At 31.1% G+C, this 20,552-nt stretch overlaps 1 protein-coding gene across 1 annotated transcript in view; it reads left to right on the forward strand.

The window, feature by feature from the left end:
- Oatp30B (Organic anion transporting polypeptide 30B) overlaps window positions 1–20,552 on the forward strand; it is an 89,189-nt gene that overhangs the window by 5,454 nt on the left and 63,183 nt on the right. Inside the window, exon 2 of the mRNA XM_067282768.1 lies at window positions 18,834–18,928. The gene's annotated coding sequence lies outside the window, so the exon portion shown is untranslated. The remainder of the gene's footprint in view (window positions 1–18,833; window positions 18,929–20,552) is intronic.

Raw genomic sequence — 20,552 nt, forward strand, 5'->3', positions numbered from 1 at the left:
CCATTATTCTTTTTAGAAGTGCAATACCATTGTGGAATAAAATTCTTGTTCCTGGTGCAATGCATAAGGCTTGTTGATAGCCAAAGCCATCTTGCAATCAAAAAATGTGGATGTTCAAGGCATAGTTTCTGTTGAAAAAGAAAGCTGGAATTTCGGACATAGCAATTTTTGTTGTGAGATTTCTATTTGAAGAAGTGGTTTGAAGCTCCACTTCCATTGCAGCACCTTTAAATGATATGCTTCTGATGACCTTCAACAGTACAATACTGCAAACTCCACAGCTGCCAATGCTACTGTTAAGAAGCTTGCTGATCATCTGTGGTACCTCAGTGAAAAATTGATTGCTGTTTTTGGTTTTTTAATTCTTTGATGAAAGAGTCTCAATAGATACAAAAGGCAAAATGAAGACAATGAGAATATCCCAAAGTGAGTGACAGTTAATCAGGGTCCAGATTCATGAATGTCTTCTAAGATATGACATAACTTACGATAGTGGAGAGATATTATTAGAAACTAATAATAATTTATATTTTGCATTCACAAAACATATTGTAACATATGAGAAAAACAGAAGACGTTGGTAATGAAAGTTTGTTTTATGACATTAATGATGACTGCATCCATTTTAATAGTCAACAGGAAGACATTTTTTCAGAATTTTCTCACTGCATATTGTAATTAATGTGTGGTCTGATGAAAGATAGCATTTTATTTCTTTAGAATTAAAATGTATAGGAATTAGTTACTTTCAGATTAATTATTTATATGCATTATAATAGATGATACCTAAAAATGTAACCAATGTAGAAACAGAATGAAATCTAACCAACATTGATACTGGTAGTTATTACAAACTTCTTCAATATTTCTATTAATATAAATTGACAAACTAATAGTTTTTTGATTTAAAAATATAACATGAAATTGTAATGAATAAGATTTTGTTTTTGGACAACATTCTATAAACAGTTAATTTCACCATAAAAAATTTTATATCATCTTAGTAGTTTTGAATCAGAAAAGTTTGAAGACGAAATCAGAAAAAGAAACAATCAACTCAATTATCTAGTGATAGAACTTAATACTTGACCACTAGTACTAGTACATCAACTTACGAAGAGCTCTTAGATATCATAGTAGTTAGGAGACTTTTTACAATACCATAGCTTATGATGTGCTTTGTGAATATGAGACTTTTTTTACATCTGGCAACTTACAATGAATTTCATCATAACTTATGATACAAGATGTTTGTGGATCCAGGCCTTGGATAATGTTTTGGAGAAAAATTTCGCTATTTTGTGTCATCCAACATTTTTGAGGTTTTTTTTTTGACATACTTGGTATTGCTCAAAATTCACAGAATTGGATCTTGAACTCTGGCTTTTTGATATAAATTACATTTCCAGAAAAAAGAGTGCATCAGGTTCATCAAATGCATTAACGATACAGCAGAAGAAAGAGCACAGTTGACCTGATTAGGGAATACAATTGATTGCACATCCAGGATGAAAAGCAAAACCAATTTCGTCTGTTGGTGATAAGTAATCACTGAAAGAGATATCCAAACTGAGAATGCTTGCCAATAACAATTAATATTCCAAAATATGAGTATGATATATTGTTATGTTCATCTTTTGACTTTGTAACATGGAAATTACTAACTGTAAATTTCAAATGCTTAATATTGTATTAGCTTGTGAGGTCCTGGAGGAAAGTCAGCATAGAGGTCCAAATGGGGACTGTCAATCAAGCAATAAAAGGAAAAAGAATCTCCTTTTTCAACTTGAAGGGGAGAAATTAAAGATCTTTGATTAAACAATGGAAGTTTTTTTCGTAAATTATTTGAACAATAGAAAAGACTAAAGTCAAGGGAAACGTGGTAGGAGAAGAGTCATATTTAGTTGCAAAACTGACCTCTCCCACGCCCTCCAATCAGTTTTGAATTGTCACCAGGAGACAAGTAAGGACCAATGAAAGGGCGGCTTTAAGGGAAAAACTTATAAAACTGTGCATTTCAAGGACGAAAAGTTCTTGGTTTGTTGTTCTTTTATCCTGTAAATTGGTGCTTGACAGAGATCATCAGGAGGTTTTTCGTCAACCTGGGAATAACTTCTGTCCTCCGATGTCATCCGTACTTGCCGAGATTCACCTTTTCTCCCAAGACTTCCGACCGAAGCTGTGCTGCATGCCTCGGGGCCATTGATAGCAATGTCCGTCAACGAGGGACAGAAGGAAAAATTTCTTACTGAACGTTGGACTCTTGTGTGGACTTTTAACTTGCTTCCCAAGCTGTGTTACTTCAAACTTTGCAAAACGTTGTAAGAAACTTTTTGTAATATTAAATGGTTTGAGATGGAGAACCTGCCTCAGTGAGTCTTTCCGCTTTCACACAACTGTATTGACTGCTCGATTGTCGTGACACTTTCCACCCAATCGGCTAACCTCACAACCTTGTATTTTGCTTCAAATAAAGAAAATTTAATATTTTAAACTTTCATCCTCTAAATTTCAGGAAGCACTTTACGTAGGTGATCCTATACAAACTATAATTTTTGTTTTTGGTCTCTATAACACATACTCTATAAAACTTCTATATACATTAGGGTGATCCTTAGACCATCCTAATGTGTATCCTGATGTAAAAAAAATATACACGTATCCCTCATATGATACTGTTTCACTCTAATATGGTTTGAGAATTGGAGACATTCCAGTACAAAATGTCACAATTTTTTAGTGCAAACACAGTCATTGGATATTTTTTTTATTCAAGCAAGCTTGTGTGTTGTCTCATATTTGCCCACAGATTTCAAAATATTGAAATTTTCAATATTGTTTTGTGTCATTCGCTTTTTTTAATGAGAACTGCTTGTACAATTATTGTTATTCTTTGTCGTAGCTTCCTATTCTAGCTTTCCTGTAAACCAGGTGTTGTCATTGGTGAGAGTACACCAAATGAAACACTGTTGCTGTGTTTTATTTTATAGATCAAATTAAGTTACTACATAAAAATATTAAATTTGTAAAGATTTATTAGACAAACACAAGCAAATGAAAATGTCAGATTTTATGAAAAAAAGTGGGAAAAATCAAGTTATTGCTGATACTTTAGATTAAGGTCAACAGGATAAGCTCAGAACATGACAATATATTGCCAAAAAAAGTCCTCATCAGTGGCATAGCGTTGGTGTCAGCCGCCCGGGGCGGAGGAAAATTTTGCAGCCCCCTTATTTAGGTATCTCAATTCAAAAGACTAAAATATACAGTAATTCTAAAGAACTTTTCAGCAAAGAACAATCATCATTACTGTGTATTGTACCAGGTGTATTGTGTATTTATTGTGAAATTCTGCTGCCCCCTAAAAGTGCTGTCCCTGCCGCCCTCACTATGCTACGCCACTGGTTCTTTTTTAAGTGTTTAGCAGTGAAGAAAAAATTGTTAACCTACAATACTTTTAATTGCAATTGTTAATTATTGATTTCTTTTAATAAATATTAAAAAAATGTAGTTTTTTAATGAACTACTAGCTACTTATACGTTTAGTTTCAAGTCTGTAGTTTTTTACTAGACTTGAAACTAAACGTATAAGTAGCTAGTAGTTTAATTACTAAATTGGAATAGTGTAACTAGTGTACGATTGATTGTAATATTGAGTGTCTGTCTCTATGCCTCCTATTTCTTTTATAACTGATCTGCTCAACTGTGGTATTACATATGGTAAACGTTCACTATTCAGAGTTGCCATACTGGGCAATAAATCACAAATTTGACTGCTTTTTCTATAAACTAAATATTAAAATTTTTACATTAACTTGTTTGTGATTCTTCTTTCACTTAAAATTCATGGATGAATATTGGCTAGTTTGAATATACAGTACTATATTTTCTCAATTAAATACCAGTCTTTGAATAAATCTAAGGGAATGAAGGTCGATCTTATAATATAATCGAGATGGGTTAATGATGTTAATAATAAGCACAGAACCCAAATGGTTAGGAGTTGAAAGTTGAAATTTGGTACACGGTTAGAGTACATCATGAGAACTTACACTAAGAAGGGATTTTTCGAAATTCTCCCATGGGGGAGAGGGAGAGGATTAAGGCTTATTCTAAGACATGGCTTCTACTGTACTATTTTAGATGCGATTTTTTTATTTTTAACTGCGCTTTAATAGAGTATGCCATGAGAATACACCCTAATAAAAAAATTTTTGGAAATCCCCATGGGGTTGAGGTAGAGGGTTAAGGATTACCTTGAAGAACTCTGCTTCTATTGTACTATTTTAGATTTTATGGTTTTTTGCGTTTTTGACTGCATTTTAGTAAGGTATGCCATGTGAATGCACATTAAGAAGGGATTTTTGGAAATTCAACTCTTCCAGGAAAAAGGAGGAGAGAGTTAGTTTTAGTCAGTATAAAGTGTAAATAATAAAGAAGGAAAGTAAATAGAGACACATATAGTATACATTTTGGAAATTAATAAATATTTTAATCATTTCCACTGTTCGGGTAACCCAAAAACAATAAATCCAAAGTAAACGAAGTTTGAATGAATATTTGAATTTGTTCCAAATTCGAAATATAATGTTCCAAACAACTTTTCTTAGATTTTAGAATTTAAAATTAATCATTTTAGTCAAGTAAGGTTATCATAGTTCTTGCACCTGGTGAAAATGGTAAAAATGGGTAAGATTGGCTATAATCTAATAATCTTAATCTTCACTACCTTTACTTTCTGCCTGAGCAATGCTGGGCTCATCTGCTAGTACCTCTAATAAAACCTTTAGTACATACCATAGCACATGATTCAATAAACACATGTTTACTGAGGTTTTATTTGAGATATTGACTGTTGTTTGAGCTTTGGGGTTCATATGGGAATGAAGTTGGTGTTAAGAATAAACCATGGGTTGAAAAGCATGGGAAATGTAAAGTACTGCACTATATAGGAAGTTGTAGTTTAGAGTGACAGGTAAGGAGTTAAGATCAATATGCAGCTTGCTTGGTTTTCTCACAAATAATCCTCTCAGAGATGATATCACCAGCCAATTACTTTTTGTTTATCCACATTAGGAGTTTTTCCATTTCCTCAACATTACCATTAGCCACATTTGTTGCTTTTATTGTTTCTCTTTTATTATTAGTCTTCATTACTTCCACTCTCTTCTTGGATGCTATGGTTAATAGTTAAAAATTATATATAAAACTAAACACACTAAAAATAAAGCAAAAAAAAAAGCACTGAAAACACACGAGATGCTTTTACAGCAAATGAGAGACAACAGATGGTGCTTATGCAGGAAACATTTTTTACTGCATGTGCAGTTCAAATGTAGAAGCATTGTTTGAACTCTGGGTCAAATTTCTCTTGAACTTATCTTGGACCAAAGTCAAGACATAGTAACCAAAACAAAAATTAAAGAAGTATATCAGTGTGTGTGCCTATATTCAGAAATTTCCTCACAATATGATATATATTCAATATAGTGGCCTTCTGTAGTGTGATGTCTGGTCTCTGGTAAATTGTTTTCTGTGATTTATGGCTCTGTCATAATACATTTTGTGCATGTTGTTTTCCAATACTGTCTGTGGAATGTATTTGTATATGGTTCATGGATGTCTACTAATTTGTGTTTCTTTGCAAGCTCTTTGTGTATTATATTTACTACGTGATTATGTCTATGTAAATAATCTGTCTTTGCCAAGATCTTGCAACCGGAAGTGATGTGTTGTATAGTTTCTGGCAAGATATGACATTTTCTGCATGTCATTTGTGAGTGTTGTATCTTTGAGTATGTGTTTTCTGTAGTTTTTAGTATTTATGACCTGATCCTATATGGCAATCATGAATCCTTCTGTCTCCCCAAAGAGGCATCCCCAAGTTAACCAGCTTTGATGCAGTTTTGTCAACAAAATCCTGGGCCAGGTCGTAAGGATGTCTGCCATAGAATGCCTTTTGAGCCCATGATTGCTTAATGGTTCTATGCTTTTTATATGTTGTATAGTGTCCATATGTTATGACTGTAAATTTAATGGTGTATTATTTGAGTCTGCTAGAGTTACTGCTTTATGTAACTGTAATGTTTTTTGCTTTTTGTAGAAAAACTCTTGCAATGTCCGTATTTGTTTGTAGTGAAGGTTAACTATGTCAATCAGGCCATGTCCGCCATCTTTACGTGGAAGGGTTAATCTTTCTGTGGCAGATTTAGGATGATGTTGTTTATGCTTAGTAAGTGTTGTTCTTGTTTTCCTTTGGAGTTGCTCAAGATCTGTGTGAGTCCAATGTATAACTCCAAAAGAATATGTGAGTACTGGGATGACATATGTGTTTATTGCTTTAACTGTGTGTTTTGCATTTAACTGTGTTCTGAGAATAGCATTTAACCTACTTTGGTATTCTTTAATTAATCTTTGCTTTATTTGTGCATGTTCTGTTAGTTTGGCCTGTTGGAATCCTAAATACTTGTAGAACTCTCCCTCTTCCATGGATTCAATAACATCTCCATTTCCAAGTGCAAAATCTTCTTTCTTCAGGATTCTTTTTCTATGTGAAGTGTTTTGCATTTGTCTAGGCCAAACTCCATTTGTATGTCCTTGGTGTATGAATGTGTGATTTGTGGGAGTTGATGAAGTTGTTTTTGTGTGGATGAATAAAGTTTTATGTCATCCATGTACATGAGATATGACAGTGTAAACTGTGTTGTTTTTTTTGTCTGATATTGTAACCATATTGCGTGTTGTTTAACATGTTGGATAAAGGGTACAGGGCTAAGCAGAACTAGAGAGGACTCAAGGAACTTGAAAAATTCCTTGCCTAATGAATATTTGGTTTGTTTGTATGGAAGTGTTACTAACCCTGAGATGTAGTGTTGTTCTTCAGTGCTGCATAGTGTTTTGAAAGAATGCAATGAGTGATGGATGTATTTTGTACATGTGTAGTATATGTAGCAGCCAACTGTGTGGAACACTGTCGAATGCTTTTCTGTAGTCTATATATGCCATGTGTATGTTTCTGTGCTTGCTGTAGAATGACTGAATCTATGAGTAACTGTTCTTTGCATCCCCTGTGATTTCTATGGCAACCTTTTTGTTGTTCTGTAAGAATGTCATGTTCTTCAACATGTTTGTATATTTTGTTTGCAATGCAGGATGTCAATAATTTGTAGAGTGTTGGAAGACATGTAATTGATCTGTATTGTGTGGGGTCTGTGGTATTATTGTTTTTAGGTTTCATGTAGGTGATGCCCTGAGTAAGAAATTTTGACATGTCTTGTTGATTGATGATGATGTGTGTTAGATATTTAGCTAGTTCTTGGTGCAGTGATGTAAATTGTGAATGTTGTATACACCAGGTGTCTTCCAGTTGTGTGTTCTGTTCACAGTGTAGCGAATGTCGTGTATGTTTATTTCAGCACAGGGCGTAGTTGGTATGTTGTGCAAGTTTTTTTCTCCTCCTCGATCCAGCTTGCATCAGCATTGTGTGTGACAGCACTGAACCAAAGAGAAGACCAATAAGTTGTGAGTTCTTTTTCTGTTGGTGTGTCACTGTGCTGTGTATCAGTGTTTGCTTTGTTATTAATTTGTCTGTAAAAGAGTTTTTCATTGTTTGTAAATAATTTATTTTGTTGTTTTCGTAGTGTACATGTTTTGTATTGTTTGAGTCTACGTGCTTTGGCTGTGAGTGTGTTTTGTGTGTGTTTTGATTTTTTTAAAAATGTTTTTGAGTTGTTTCTTTAATTTGGGTGTTAGGTTGTTTTTAGTGTATTGTGTCAGCCTGCCTAATTGCTGTCTAATGTCATTTATTTGTATTTCTATTCTTTTCTGCCAGGCAGGCTTGTGATAGAACTGTGTTTTGTGTGTATCTGTCTGCGATTGTATTTTCGGTCCATGGTGTGTCACTACTGTGACTGCCCCAGCATAAACAAATGCAGGGGTGGCGAACCTATGGCACGCGTGCCCAAAGTGGCACATAAGAGAAATCATCTGGCATGTAATGTATCATAAGATTTCTGTCCTTTTCAATCATCCTTTCTGTTTATCACCTGATCATCCTTTTTCGATCAGATTTTTTACATTTATTCGAATTAAAGCGTATTCGTTTAATTTCTTTAAATATCATTATTCGAAGTCTAAGACTTTGGCACGCATTAACATCTTTAAAGCTAAGTATGCTTACAATATGGCACGTGGACTCAAAAAGGTTTGCCATCCCTGAACTAATGTATGAATGTCTGAGTGTATAGAAATTGAATGAATGTAGTGTGGTAGTAGGTGAGTGTTTACGTAATTTAGTGTTTTTCCTACTACCTTTGACGTGTTGATTTTTGGTATTCGTGGTCTTTGTGTGGGATCTATACCTGTATATTTAGTGAGTGTTTCCTGAAATGTAAGTGAGAGCGTATTAACTAAATCTATGTCTATGTTATCAGTGATGTATGAGGAAGTGTCTGCAGTATCATTAGTGGTAGTTGTTGTATGTGTATTATTATCAATGCTTGTTGCTGGATTATCCTGACAGGTTACATGATTTTCATTAATAATGTTAAATGTTTCTGTCTGTTGATGTATTTGATCAGCAACCTGTTGTTTGATAAGTTCAAGTGTTGTTTGTGGGATAAGGTTGTTGTGTATAATTGTTCTTTTTTGATCAACAACCCTTCGTTCGGACAGTGAGGTGAGGATATTGTTGTGTGAATCTATAGTGTAGTTGTTGTCTGTATGCTGTCATGTTTGTTTCGAGTTTTGTGATGGTGTAATAAGTATGGATGATAAACTCGTTCATTTCTATTGTCCATTTCATCTGTTGGCGTGGTTTTCCAGTCTTTGTGGTCTGTGGATGCATTGCCACAGAAACACCAAGGCTAGGTTGGTTCCTCACATCTGTTGAGGGCATTGCAGTAGCCATGCTTGGGCCAGTGCTGCTTTTGCCACCGGTAACCAAGGGAGACTGTGGCCTATTTTTTGAACATGAGCCTCTGCCTAACCCACAAACGCGGACCTTGTTAACCCAGGCGACGTCCGAGCCAGTATCATGTTTAGATATAGTTACTACCATGATAAATATCTCCACAGAATGTGGGTGTGGTCACTTTTAGCTTCATTTCTTTCCGTAGACCTTACTGGCATGGGTGTCCCTACCAGGAGCTTGTGCTCCAGCCTGCATTGCCCTATGGATCAGTAAAATTGCTGGGCTCTCCCACCTCGACCAGGTGGTGACCATGGGAGAGTTGTTATTATTATTATTATTATTGTGGCTAATATCTAGTGTTCATACAATATCCAATTGATTTTTGATCCAGCAAAACATAAATGTTATGCTGGATCAAAAGTCATAGTTTAGTTACTTAAAACAATTGCTTATCAGGCTTTTTTCTGCTAGTGGGTATGCTTGCATTTAAAAATTTTTGACTTTGTTACATATTTAATATTGCTACATTTTACAGTGGGATATGTAAATAAGGCAGTTAAGATCTAATGTGAAACATCAGATCTTAATTCATTAGAAAAGATCATTATGAAGCTTATATATTGTTTTATCTGTGGAAGAGAAGATTCCACAGATAAATTGATGACCAACCATGTTTACTGTAATATACATTCACAGTGAACATGTTAGAGGAAATCAAATGACATATAGTACCTGACATGCATTTGCTTCTCCAACAAGGCCACATTCCATCTATCAAGGAAGGTCAACAGGCATAATAGAAGAGTATGATGTGTCTAAAAACCCTTATAAGAACCACATATATGATAGTCCCAAGGTTAACCAGTGGTGTGCTCTAATGATAGATTGTCATTGGCTCCTCCTATGTTGAATTTATTGTTACCTCTTTCTGGATGTGCTGAGAACTTTGCTGGTGTCTCATATGTACTCACTGATAGTGGTATCATTTTTCAGCAGGACAGGATACAATTACTCTGGGGACAATTGTAAGGAACTGTTTCAACCAAGAATTTTCAGAACACAGCATTCATTTGTAAGAGTTTATTCCCTTGTTAGTACAGTCATCAGATATTACCTCACTTCTGTGAGACTAATCACACTGATTGCTTACATATGGCAGCAGGTGTGCAAATCGTACTGCATTACACCAGCACAGATGCTGTGGAACAGTTGACAGGAGTTGGAATAGTGAGAATAATCAGTATTGCACATGTCAAAGTGGACTAAGATGAACAGTAACTCAGATACATATTGCACATATCAGAAATGAAACAAGTTTATATCTAAATTACATCATAAGATGAAGCTATTTATTTTATTGAGGTTATTTCTTATACATCCTTTATATTATTTTAAATACATTTGAACATGGAAATGAACAATACATTTCTGAATCTTCTAATTTTGTTTTTTAAAAATATGAATATATATGAAATGAAGTGTTAAAAGTAATATAATTTTAAGTAAATAATTTTAAATTTTTATAATTTTTTAAACAGAGTAAAATAAATATTAATGAAGCAAACGTTAAATCAATACACTTTACTAATCTAATTAAACATAACTTTGTCTTTGCCAAAAATTTCTATTTTATTTTGTAAATATTGAATTTTTTTTAAATTTTAATATTTATGAAGAAAATTTTAATATGATCAAATGTTTGATTTTTTTAATGAAAAAGACAAAATATTACACAATGTGAAACTTTATTTATCTATAAATGAGTATCAATCTTTATTTTTATAAATATTAAAAATTGGTGATGATTTATGGTGACTTCTTAGTATAGCTGAAAATAATAATTAATTTGAAATGGAATTCTTTTATATTTGTTACTTTAAACTCATGTATTGTCTATTTCATTCACAAATTAAAATTTTTAGGCATGATTACTGATTTTTTTGTATGTAGCACATTAGAATTTAAATGTCAATATTGATATTTAATTTTATAAAATTAGAGAAAGAAATATTATTTTTAAAATTGTGAAATTATAAATTCTTGGAGAGTTTAGACATTTTATATTTAATTTATTTAAATGTATGTTATATTTAATTTTGAAAATAAGAATAATTTCAAACAAATCTATACATTTAAATTTCAAACAAAATTGTATTTAATTTATATTTTGTTATGCAAAATGAAGTTATTTTGAGAAGTAATTTTGATAATTTTATTTTATTGCATACAAGTTCATATGAAATATTAGTCTCTATTTAAATTATATAGATATTGATATATTTTATCATAAGTAAAAAAAAAAAATTTGAAATAGATTTCACTTTTTAATTTTAACTAATTTACTTCAAATTCTTTGTACTGAATTATATATTATTTAAGTTGATTAATCATTACCCGGAACAGGTTAAGCCCATCGTTTGTTACCTAGTGTATCTAATCAGCAAGATAGTCCAAAAATACTTAAAGAAATTTTTTTCTTCTGTTTATTTAGAATGACTGCATGTTTCTTAGATTTTAAAATAGTAAAAAGCAGAACTTAAGAATACTACATGATTGAATGTAAGTTATTAATAATGAGACAAATTTAATTTATGCCAAATATAAGACATTTTAGAGAAAGTATCTTATATTTGGTGTAATATATATATATATATTATATATATATATATATATGTATTTGTTAACTATAATAATTTTATTTAACAATTTAGTTAAATAAGTTTAACTAAAATTTGTAGTTTTGCACTTATAACAGTCTTTTAAAATGAAATTTTTAATTAAAAAAAATTTTACCGTAAAATTTATTTTAATGTCTGTGTACATTTTTTATGTTAATTATTCTGTTAATTATTTATTTATGTGAAATTGAATTCTTCTGTTTATAAATTAAAACATTTGTGTTTAAACTGCATCATTAGTTTAATAAGTTAATAATAATTAAGACATTCTTATTAAAATACTAATTTCATTTACTTTCTTTTATGTATTTTAAATAAAATGTATTTTATTGTATATAATTATATATAAATTTTATAAACATTTTTGTAATCTAAAAATTGCAAGTGTATTATAAATAAATAAATTTTAAATATACAGTATTTATATTTTTTCTTAGAATAAAATTTACTACACTTTATAAAGCATTTTGGAAGACTATAATGTTTGCAACAATAAAGTACTATATATATATATATATATATATATATTATATATATATAATAAAGTAATAAGTTAGAAGTTTTTTAATATATTATATGCAAAAAAAAGAAAAGATAACTTTAATAAGTATAAAATGTAATTAAAAGTCATAAGTAAACATCATTTTATATAAATAACATTTTAATTTTTTTAATTTTTTAGTATATTTTATCTTTTTACACGAAAAATAGCTCTGAATTAAAAACTATCAACATAGTTTGTGTCTGTATATACCAACGTACACATAATTTCATAAATACTATATATGTTTATTTACATATTTATTTAAAATAGTATTAACAAGTTGAATAATGTAATACATATTTAATTCTTGAAATTTTTAAAATAGTTTGACTTATAGTTTAATGAAATAACATTAAGATTTTGCTATTATAAAATCAAAATGTTAATATAACATAATTCTTTTTAGTGAATTTTTGAATGATCATATACAGTGACTCAAAAAAATGTTCACGTACTTTTACAATAATTAGTTTATTGACTTAATAAACATTTCTATTAGATTAAGCATAACTAAATTTCTTATAAATTTTTATAACACTTTGTAGCTTCTCAAAAACTTCGGAATATTTTTAAAACATTAACAAATGCTGAAATGATGGCAGAAAAGCTATTGTTTAGCACATGAACAATAATTTTGTTCCTTATTTTAATAGGCAAAAATGTATTTGAATCTAATTCACCTATACACACCGGGTTAATACTATTCAAATCTCCTACAAACCTTATAACCGGTGCAGTCAAAGTTCGTACGCGAACGTTTTCGGCCCCTCACTAGGTCCTTCTTCAAGCGAAATTTTCTTTTTCGACCGTTACATCGAATAATATCCTCTTAACGGATAAAAATTCGAATCGTCAAAATTCCGAATCTAACGAAACCGCGTGCTATCCAATATTCCAAAGTTTACGTAAGATGATAGCGTGCTTATCTTCGTGATGTAATCATCTAAACGCAATCCGATCGCACTTTTTCGATGCGACTTCCCCGTAAGGGTATTTTTTTATTCATTTGGCCCCCCATTGTTTCGAATCGCTGTCTTGAATTAGTGCCTGCCACGCTAAAGACAGCTTCATCTCGTCCTTCGAATTGATTGGTTGGGTGTACTCAAAGGCTTTACAAATTCCATTTGCTCTAACCATCTAAGGTGGTCCGTGTGCCGAGTGGTGATGAGGAGTTTTGCATTCGTGAAGTCCGCTGTTATTTCCGGATCTGAGGCGTAAATCGCAAGTGCGGTGCTGTTTCTGTTAGCCCTAATGTCTTGCTGATGTTCCTTCCACCTAATTTCCACCGATCGTTTCGTGGCGTCGATGTACATTAAATCTCTATTAAATCTATGGTCCTTTAAAGGGGCCGCGTACACCCCTGGAAGTTTTCTCCTGTCCGGTCTATCCTTATCATTACGGAGTATTTGAAAAATCGACGGGCATCGTCTGTATGCTATACGTATTCCTTGTTTTTTCGCAATTCTTTTATATACGTAACGATGCCAACAGGGGGTTGTACGTTACCGGTACCAGTCGTTGTGTCGGCTGTCCTATGCCGCCGTTGGGGGGTGGCTCCCGACGCGTGCCGTCCTCATATTGCCTCTCTAAACTCCGTATTAATCTGTCATATCCGTGCTCTTTTGCAACTTCTCGCAGGTACTTCATTTCCTGTTCAAGTGCTTCCCGTGTCGAGCAGTGCGTGTGCGCCCTTTTGACCAAAGTCCTGAACGCCGCGATTTTGTATTGGTGAGGGTCACAAGAATCCGCCGGTATATACGTCGGGAAATTCGAAGTCTTGCGGTATATGGAGGTATTTATGCTGTTTTCCCCTAAGTCTATGCTCAGGTCCAGGAAGTGTACCACCGTCTCGCTATGCTGCTCAGCAGCATAGCGAGACGGTGGTCACTTCCTGGACCTGAGCATAGACTTAGGGGAAAACAGCATAAATACCTCCATATACCGCAAGACTTCGAATTTCCCGACGTATATACCGGCGGATTCTTGTGACCCTCACCAATACAAAATCGCGGCGTTCAGGACTTTGGTCAAAAGGGCGCACACGCACTGCTCGACACGGGAAGCACTTGAACAGGAAATGAAGTACCTGCGAGAAGTTGCAAAAGAGCACGGATATGACAGATTAATACGGAGTTTAGAGAGGCAATATGAGGACGGCACGCGTCGGGAGCCACCCCCCAACGGCGGCATAGGACAGCCGACACAACGACTGGTACCGGTAACGTACAACCCCCTGTTGGCATCGTTACGTTATATAAAGAATTGCGAAAAAACAAGGAATACGTATAGCATACAGACGATGCCCGTCGATTTTTCAAATACTCCGTAATGATAAGGATAGACCGGACAGGAGAAAACTTCCAGGGGTGTACGCGGCCCCTTTAAAGGACCATAGATTTAATAGAGATTTAATGTACATCGACGCCACGAAACGATCGGTGGAAATTAGGTGGAAGGAACATCAGCAAGACATTAGGGCTAACAGAAACAGCACCGCACTTGCGATTTACGCCTCAGATCCGGAAATAACAGCGGACTTCACGAATGCAAAACTCCTCATCACCACTCGGCACACGGACCACCTTAGATGGTTAGAGCAAATGGAATTTGTAAAGCCTTTGAGTACACCCAACCAATCAATTCGAAGGACGAGATGAAGCTGTCTTTAGCGTGGCAGGCACTAATTCAAGACAGCGATTCGAAACAATGGGGGGCCAAATGAATAAAAAAATACCCTTACGGGGAAGTCGCATCGAAAAAGTGCGATCGGATTGCGTTTAGATGATTACATCACGAAGATAAGCACGCTATCATCTTACGTAAACTTTGGAATATTGGATAGCACGCGGTTTCGTTAGATTCGGAATTTTGACGATTCGAATTTTTATCCGTTAAGAGGATATTATTCGATGTAACGGTCGAAAAAGAAAATTTCGCTTGAAGAAGGACCTAGTGAGGGGCCGAAAACGTTCGCGTACGAACTTTGACTGCACCGGTTATAAGGTTTGCAGGAGATTTGAATTGTATTTGAATCTTTAACTAATGATGTGTGTAGCCACCTTAAGCCTTCAGTATCTTACTAATTCTTTGAGGCATGATGTCAATTAATTTTAGATAGCTATCTTCACTTATTTTTTCTCAAACTACCTCAGCTCTTTTCCATAGTTTGAGTACTGCTAACTGGGTTATGAAAATCATTTAAGACATGTTTGAATTGGTCTCACAGATTTTCACTTTAATTTAAATCTGAAGACTGAGGAGGTTAATCCAAAAGTCTAATATTCAACTGCTAAAGCAAGATTTTAGTGCATTTAATTATATGTTTAGGATTATTATCCAGTTAAAAAGATATTTTTCGGTTTTAATTTATATAGCTGTAATGCACCCACCAAGTCATCTTTAAAATATCACAATATAACTGAGAATCCATTCTGCCATCAATTCAAAGATGATTTCCAGGTCCATAAGCTATTATACAACCTCATGCTATTAATGAACCTTCACCATATTTTATACTTGGTCTCACATGATGAAAGTATAATTGTAATTTCTCCCAACACCATTTGTGTCCATCACTTCCTAAATACTTAATTTTGTGTAATTTTCTTAGTCAAAACAATCTCCAATTAGCCAGAGTCTAGTTTTTATACTTCTCTGAAAATTTAAGTCTAAATTTCATGTGCCCTTTAGTTAGTAAGGGCTTTTTTGCTTTAACTGCTGCTCTTAATCCATTACATTTCAACATATTCTTAACTGTTTGAGCACTAATTTTTAATCTATGATATTTTTTAACATCAACTGCACTTTCAGTTTTCTCACTTGTTACTTTTCTCACAATATTCTGCTTTAGGACTGTATCTACTGTAAAGCTCTTGGAGACCAAGTAATGGTTTTTAGGCATTGGGCATCTTCTCTTGATATATTTTAGACCAATGGTTCTCAACCTTTCTGAAGCTGTGGAACACCATTCATATACTTTTTATTACACAGAGCATTAGCATCAATATATTCAAAAGTTGATAAGAAATTCCACATTTACAATTCTCAGGAAACAATGAAGCAATAAACTAATAAACTTTCATGTTTTTATTTTATTCAATATATTAAATTGTCTATGAATATAGCAATGGAATAAATTTGAATAAAAACATTAAAATTTTTACTTTCGTGGAACACTTGAGGTAGGTTTGTGGAACACCAGTTAAGAACCACTGTTTTAGACACACTTCTTACATTGACACTGATATGTGAGGCAGTTTTTCTGACTGATATGGTGTGTGGTGGCATTTGATGATAGGGAAGCTGTGCTGGCCCTGGATAAGAATCATTGGAAGCATTATATGATATTTTAGTGTGTAGCATCCATGAGCTAAACCGTAGGAGGTTGGTGGTCTGTAAAGCACATGTGCGAATGTGTATAATCTGCAGCTTTACACAATTCAAATATTTTTGCCGTGGAAGCTATCCCATATTTGACAATACACACTTCCATTGGGAATATGCATGTACAAATTTATATTCGAATATACAATAACAATCTTATAATTTTTTTTCACATATAGTATAGAAATTTGTAATAAGATACATAATGCAGTTATAATAAAGTATTAATTTTAATTAATTCAAAGTACTTTAAAACATGAAAATAATCACACAATATGTACTTATATTTTAGAAAATACAAGGGAAGCGGTGCTTCCACAGCTTCCATGGATGGCATGCTACTGCTGATAACTCTTGTTTAATGAGAACAATAATATTTCGTTTCTGTTGTGCAGAAAATAGTTTCATAGTTAATTCTGGTTGGAAACAATTACTGGTATTAAGTTTTAAATTGAAAACTGTTTTGATGAAATAAGCATTTTAAAATAGTTTTCTTTTTTTTTTTACATTTTGAAAATGATATTGTTGAACAGTAAAGGAAATGTTCAAATTCCTGACTGTCAAAATCCTAATATTTTATGCTAATCACAAATGATTATTTAATGCTCAGACCTGTGAAAATAATGCTTGGAGTATGCAAATTTTAATGCATATTAAAAGTTCCATGTTTAAATGCTTATTCAGATTTTATACTTTAAAAAGTAGAAAATCAAAATTATGTGAACCTTTTTTAAATGTCACTGTATATCATAAATTGTGATTTTGTAAAAATAAATATTTTACTATATACTATATTAGTATTATATTTTTTAATTTTCAAAAAAAATCTATATATATAATCATTTTAGTTTCATTTTTTGTGAGAAATATTTTGTACTTTTATATTTCATGAAACAACTAATATTCCTTTTCTTAAAAATTCCAAAAAATTGAAGTCTGTAATTTCAATAGTTACAAAATCAGAAGACCTATATTTTTTTTTCATTATTTTTTAATCTATTTTATCTTATGTTGAATTAAAATCAATGAATATAAAATGAAAATAGGACAATATAATGAATAAAAAATGATGATACATCAAAGTTTCTTCATAGTAAATATTAATGTATTTTCTGATTTTACATATGTTTTGAGTCACTGTTTTAAATCTTAAACTTAAGATTTTTCTGGTACAATCTACTCTTTACATTATATATTTATTGTATTAGTTGATCAAACAGTTACTGAATCAATTTAAAAAGAATTTTTTTTGAAAAGTTCATAATGTATATAGAATGTTGCAGTTAACAATCTTATTAATTAATAAAATATATAGAAAGTACTGTACCGTGTTAAAATTTTAAATTTTATAGTTACATAAAAAGTCAAATTTGTTAGTACTATATATAGTTCAATAAATGTAAATGTGATAATGATTACACACAGTAAATTACTAAGTTAATTTTTTCACTTTGTATTAAAATTTAGAGAATTATTTGTTCATCATTTTTGAAAAAATAAAAAATTTATTTTGTGTTAAACAAAACCCATCAGATTCCTTCTGTCAAATGAATAAATCCATTAAAATCATTTATTCTATTTGAATGGTCCTCTGTTTATAAAATTGAATTTACTTCATTGATAATACAAATATGTATGTATTTATTTATGTGTTTGTTTGCGTAATTTTGTTAATTGTTAGCATACTTTTTATAATATAGTTTTTTCAAATGAAATTTTATGAAATGATGAGTAATAGCTTAACAGTGGTGTGTTATTTTTTAAGAACTTATTCAATAAACATCCATTAACTACTGTGTATTTGTTTGTAAGAGATGCAGTATTTTAGTTTTGTACTTGTATATTTATTACTAATTATTGATAATTATTAATTTATTTAATTATAAATTATTTATTATTAAATAAGCCTCGAAGTTAAATAAATTTTGAATTTATACATTTTTAAAATTTATTATGAATTTTTTAATTGTACTATTATGTTCATTTAATTATATATTCATTTAATTTAAGTTCATTTAATTTTTTTTAAATTTTATGCTTAAAGTTTTATATAAAAGTTTACTTATTGCCCATATTCAATAGAAATTAGGTTATCAGGTTACTCAACTTTCAAACTTGGAATGTACCTGACTGATACATACACTACCTGTACTAAGGTATTTCTAATGAGGACAGGAAGAAAAGTTGTTTTTCTTTTTCTTCGTTGTTTTATTTATTTTTCATTTCAGATGATGATCACTTTTTAATCTTATTAAAATAAATGGAATAAATGGTATTAATAACATATAAAATTATAAATTTTTATATTTTTCTGTAGATGGATGTTTTATGCTAATACAAAAAGAAATGCAGGGTTAATGAACTGGAACCAGTTGTGTGACTAGTTGTATCTATGTGCAATCCTCGTTCCAGGTAATTACTTTTTTACAATATTTACAAAGTTAGATAAACTTTTACATGTATTTTGTTTAATTATTATATTATATATATATTTACTTTTAATTCAATTATTTTCTACCTACAACTTTGTATGAAGTTTTATATATGATTGAAATATGTTGTGAACAGTTTGCAGTAAGTTAAGGAAATCAATTACTTACAGCATGTAATAAATTACTATAGTTTTGATTTTAAAGAAAGAACTTGTACGTGTATGTGATTAGTAAAATTTTACTAATTAAAAATTGTATTTTTTTTTTTTTTTTAAATTTTGAGGAATGTTTACATGATAATTTGAAAAATTATTTATAGTCTGTTTCTATCTAAAAAGCTTCAAATGATATAATTCAGTTTGTTTTAACCAATATTTCAGCAAATTGTTATTTTGTTTAGAAATACTTGTGTTAAATTATGTTTTAAATCTGTTAGGTTTGACTTTGCCAAAAAATAAATAAAAGACTGATACCTGACAATTTAAAAAAAATGTTTTTAGTTAATCATGTCATATGTCATTTGATATAATTTTAATTTAATAAATCAAATTGTAAAACTTAAATTCAAAGCAGTACATTACAGAATTATATATATATATATATATATAATTCTGTATATATTCATGTTAAAAACTGACTACTAACAATATTAACACAGTTAATTTTATATAAAATATTTAATAATATATTCAAAAAGTTTTTCAAAACATTATATAATATTAATTAATGAATTTTTGAACAAAAAACATATTTGAAATTCTTGGAACATTAATATCTATCAATAGATTTCTTTAAGGCCCAGTGTTTATTAAAAATTGTTGAATGTGTAGTAAATTGTTTTGCAGTCTTAATATTAGAAATTACATCCAGTTATAATATTAAAAGAAACTTTTAATTCTTAAAGTATATTAAGAATTATTTATAACAAATACAAGTATATTAAAACATTACTCAGAATATTTATTACAAATTAGCAATATTTAATAATTAGATAATTTTCTTTTAATCTAATAAAATTATTTTTTAGAGGAAGCAAATAAAAACTATATCTAGATTTTCTGTAATCATTTTAATCTACCAGTCATAAGAATAAACACAAGGTCATTCTTATACAAATGATCTATTTTAGTTGAATTGCAGAGGAATTAGTCAACCATTTATAATACTAACTTTCAACATCACTTTACTTATAAGTAGCTAAATGATAATTTAATAGTTTTACATGGATAGTTATTTCAGAAAAGAAATATCTTGCAAATATGAAATTAGACTAAAGCATTGTTGTTATTCAAAAAGCAAGTTATTGGACAGAACATAAAACAGAATTTAAAAATATAATTTAGTAATTTGAAATCATATATATAATAATATGATAATTTTTATATTAAATGAAATATAAATTTTAAACTGATATGTAACATTCTAGCAGGGTCATCTGAATATTGTGTTATGTGTACCCCCTTTGTCGTTGGGGGTTAAGTAAAGAGCAACCCAAGGAAGCTCTAAGGTTTTTTATTTTATTTTAAAATTAGTTACTCATTTTTATCACAACTTTTTTACTGATGACAAAATTAAAATTAAAATATTTGTTTTTAACCAAATAC

This window comes from Centruroides vittatus, unplaced genomic scaffold (genome assembly GCF_030686945.1).
Source record: "Centruroides vittatus isolate TY-2023 unplaced genomic scaffold, ASM3068694v2 contig_970, whole genome shotgun sequence".
NCBI lineage: Eukaryota > Metazoa > Arthropoda > Arachnida > Scorpiones > Buthidae > Centruroides > Centruroides vittatus.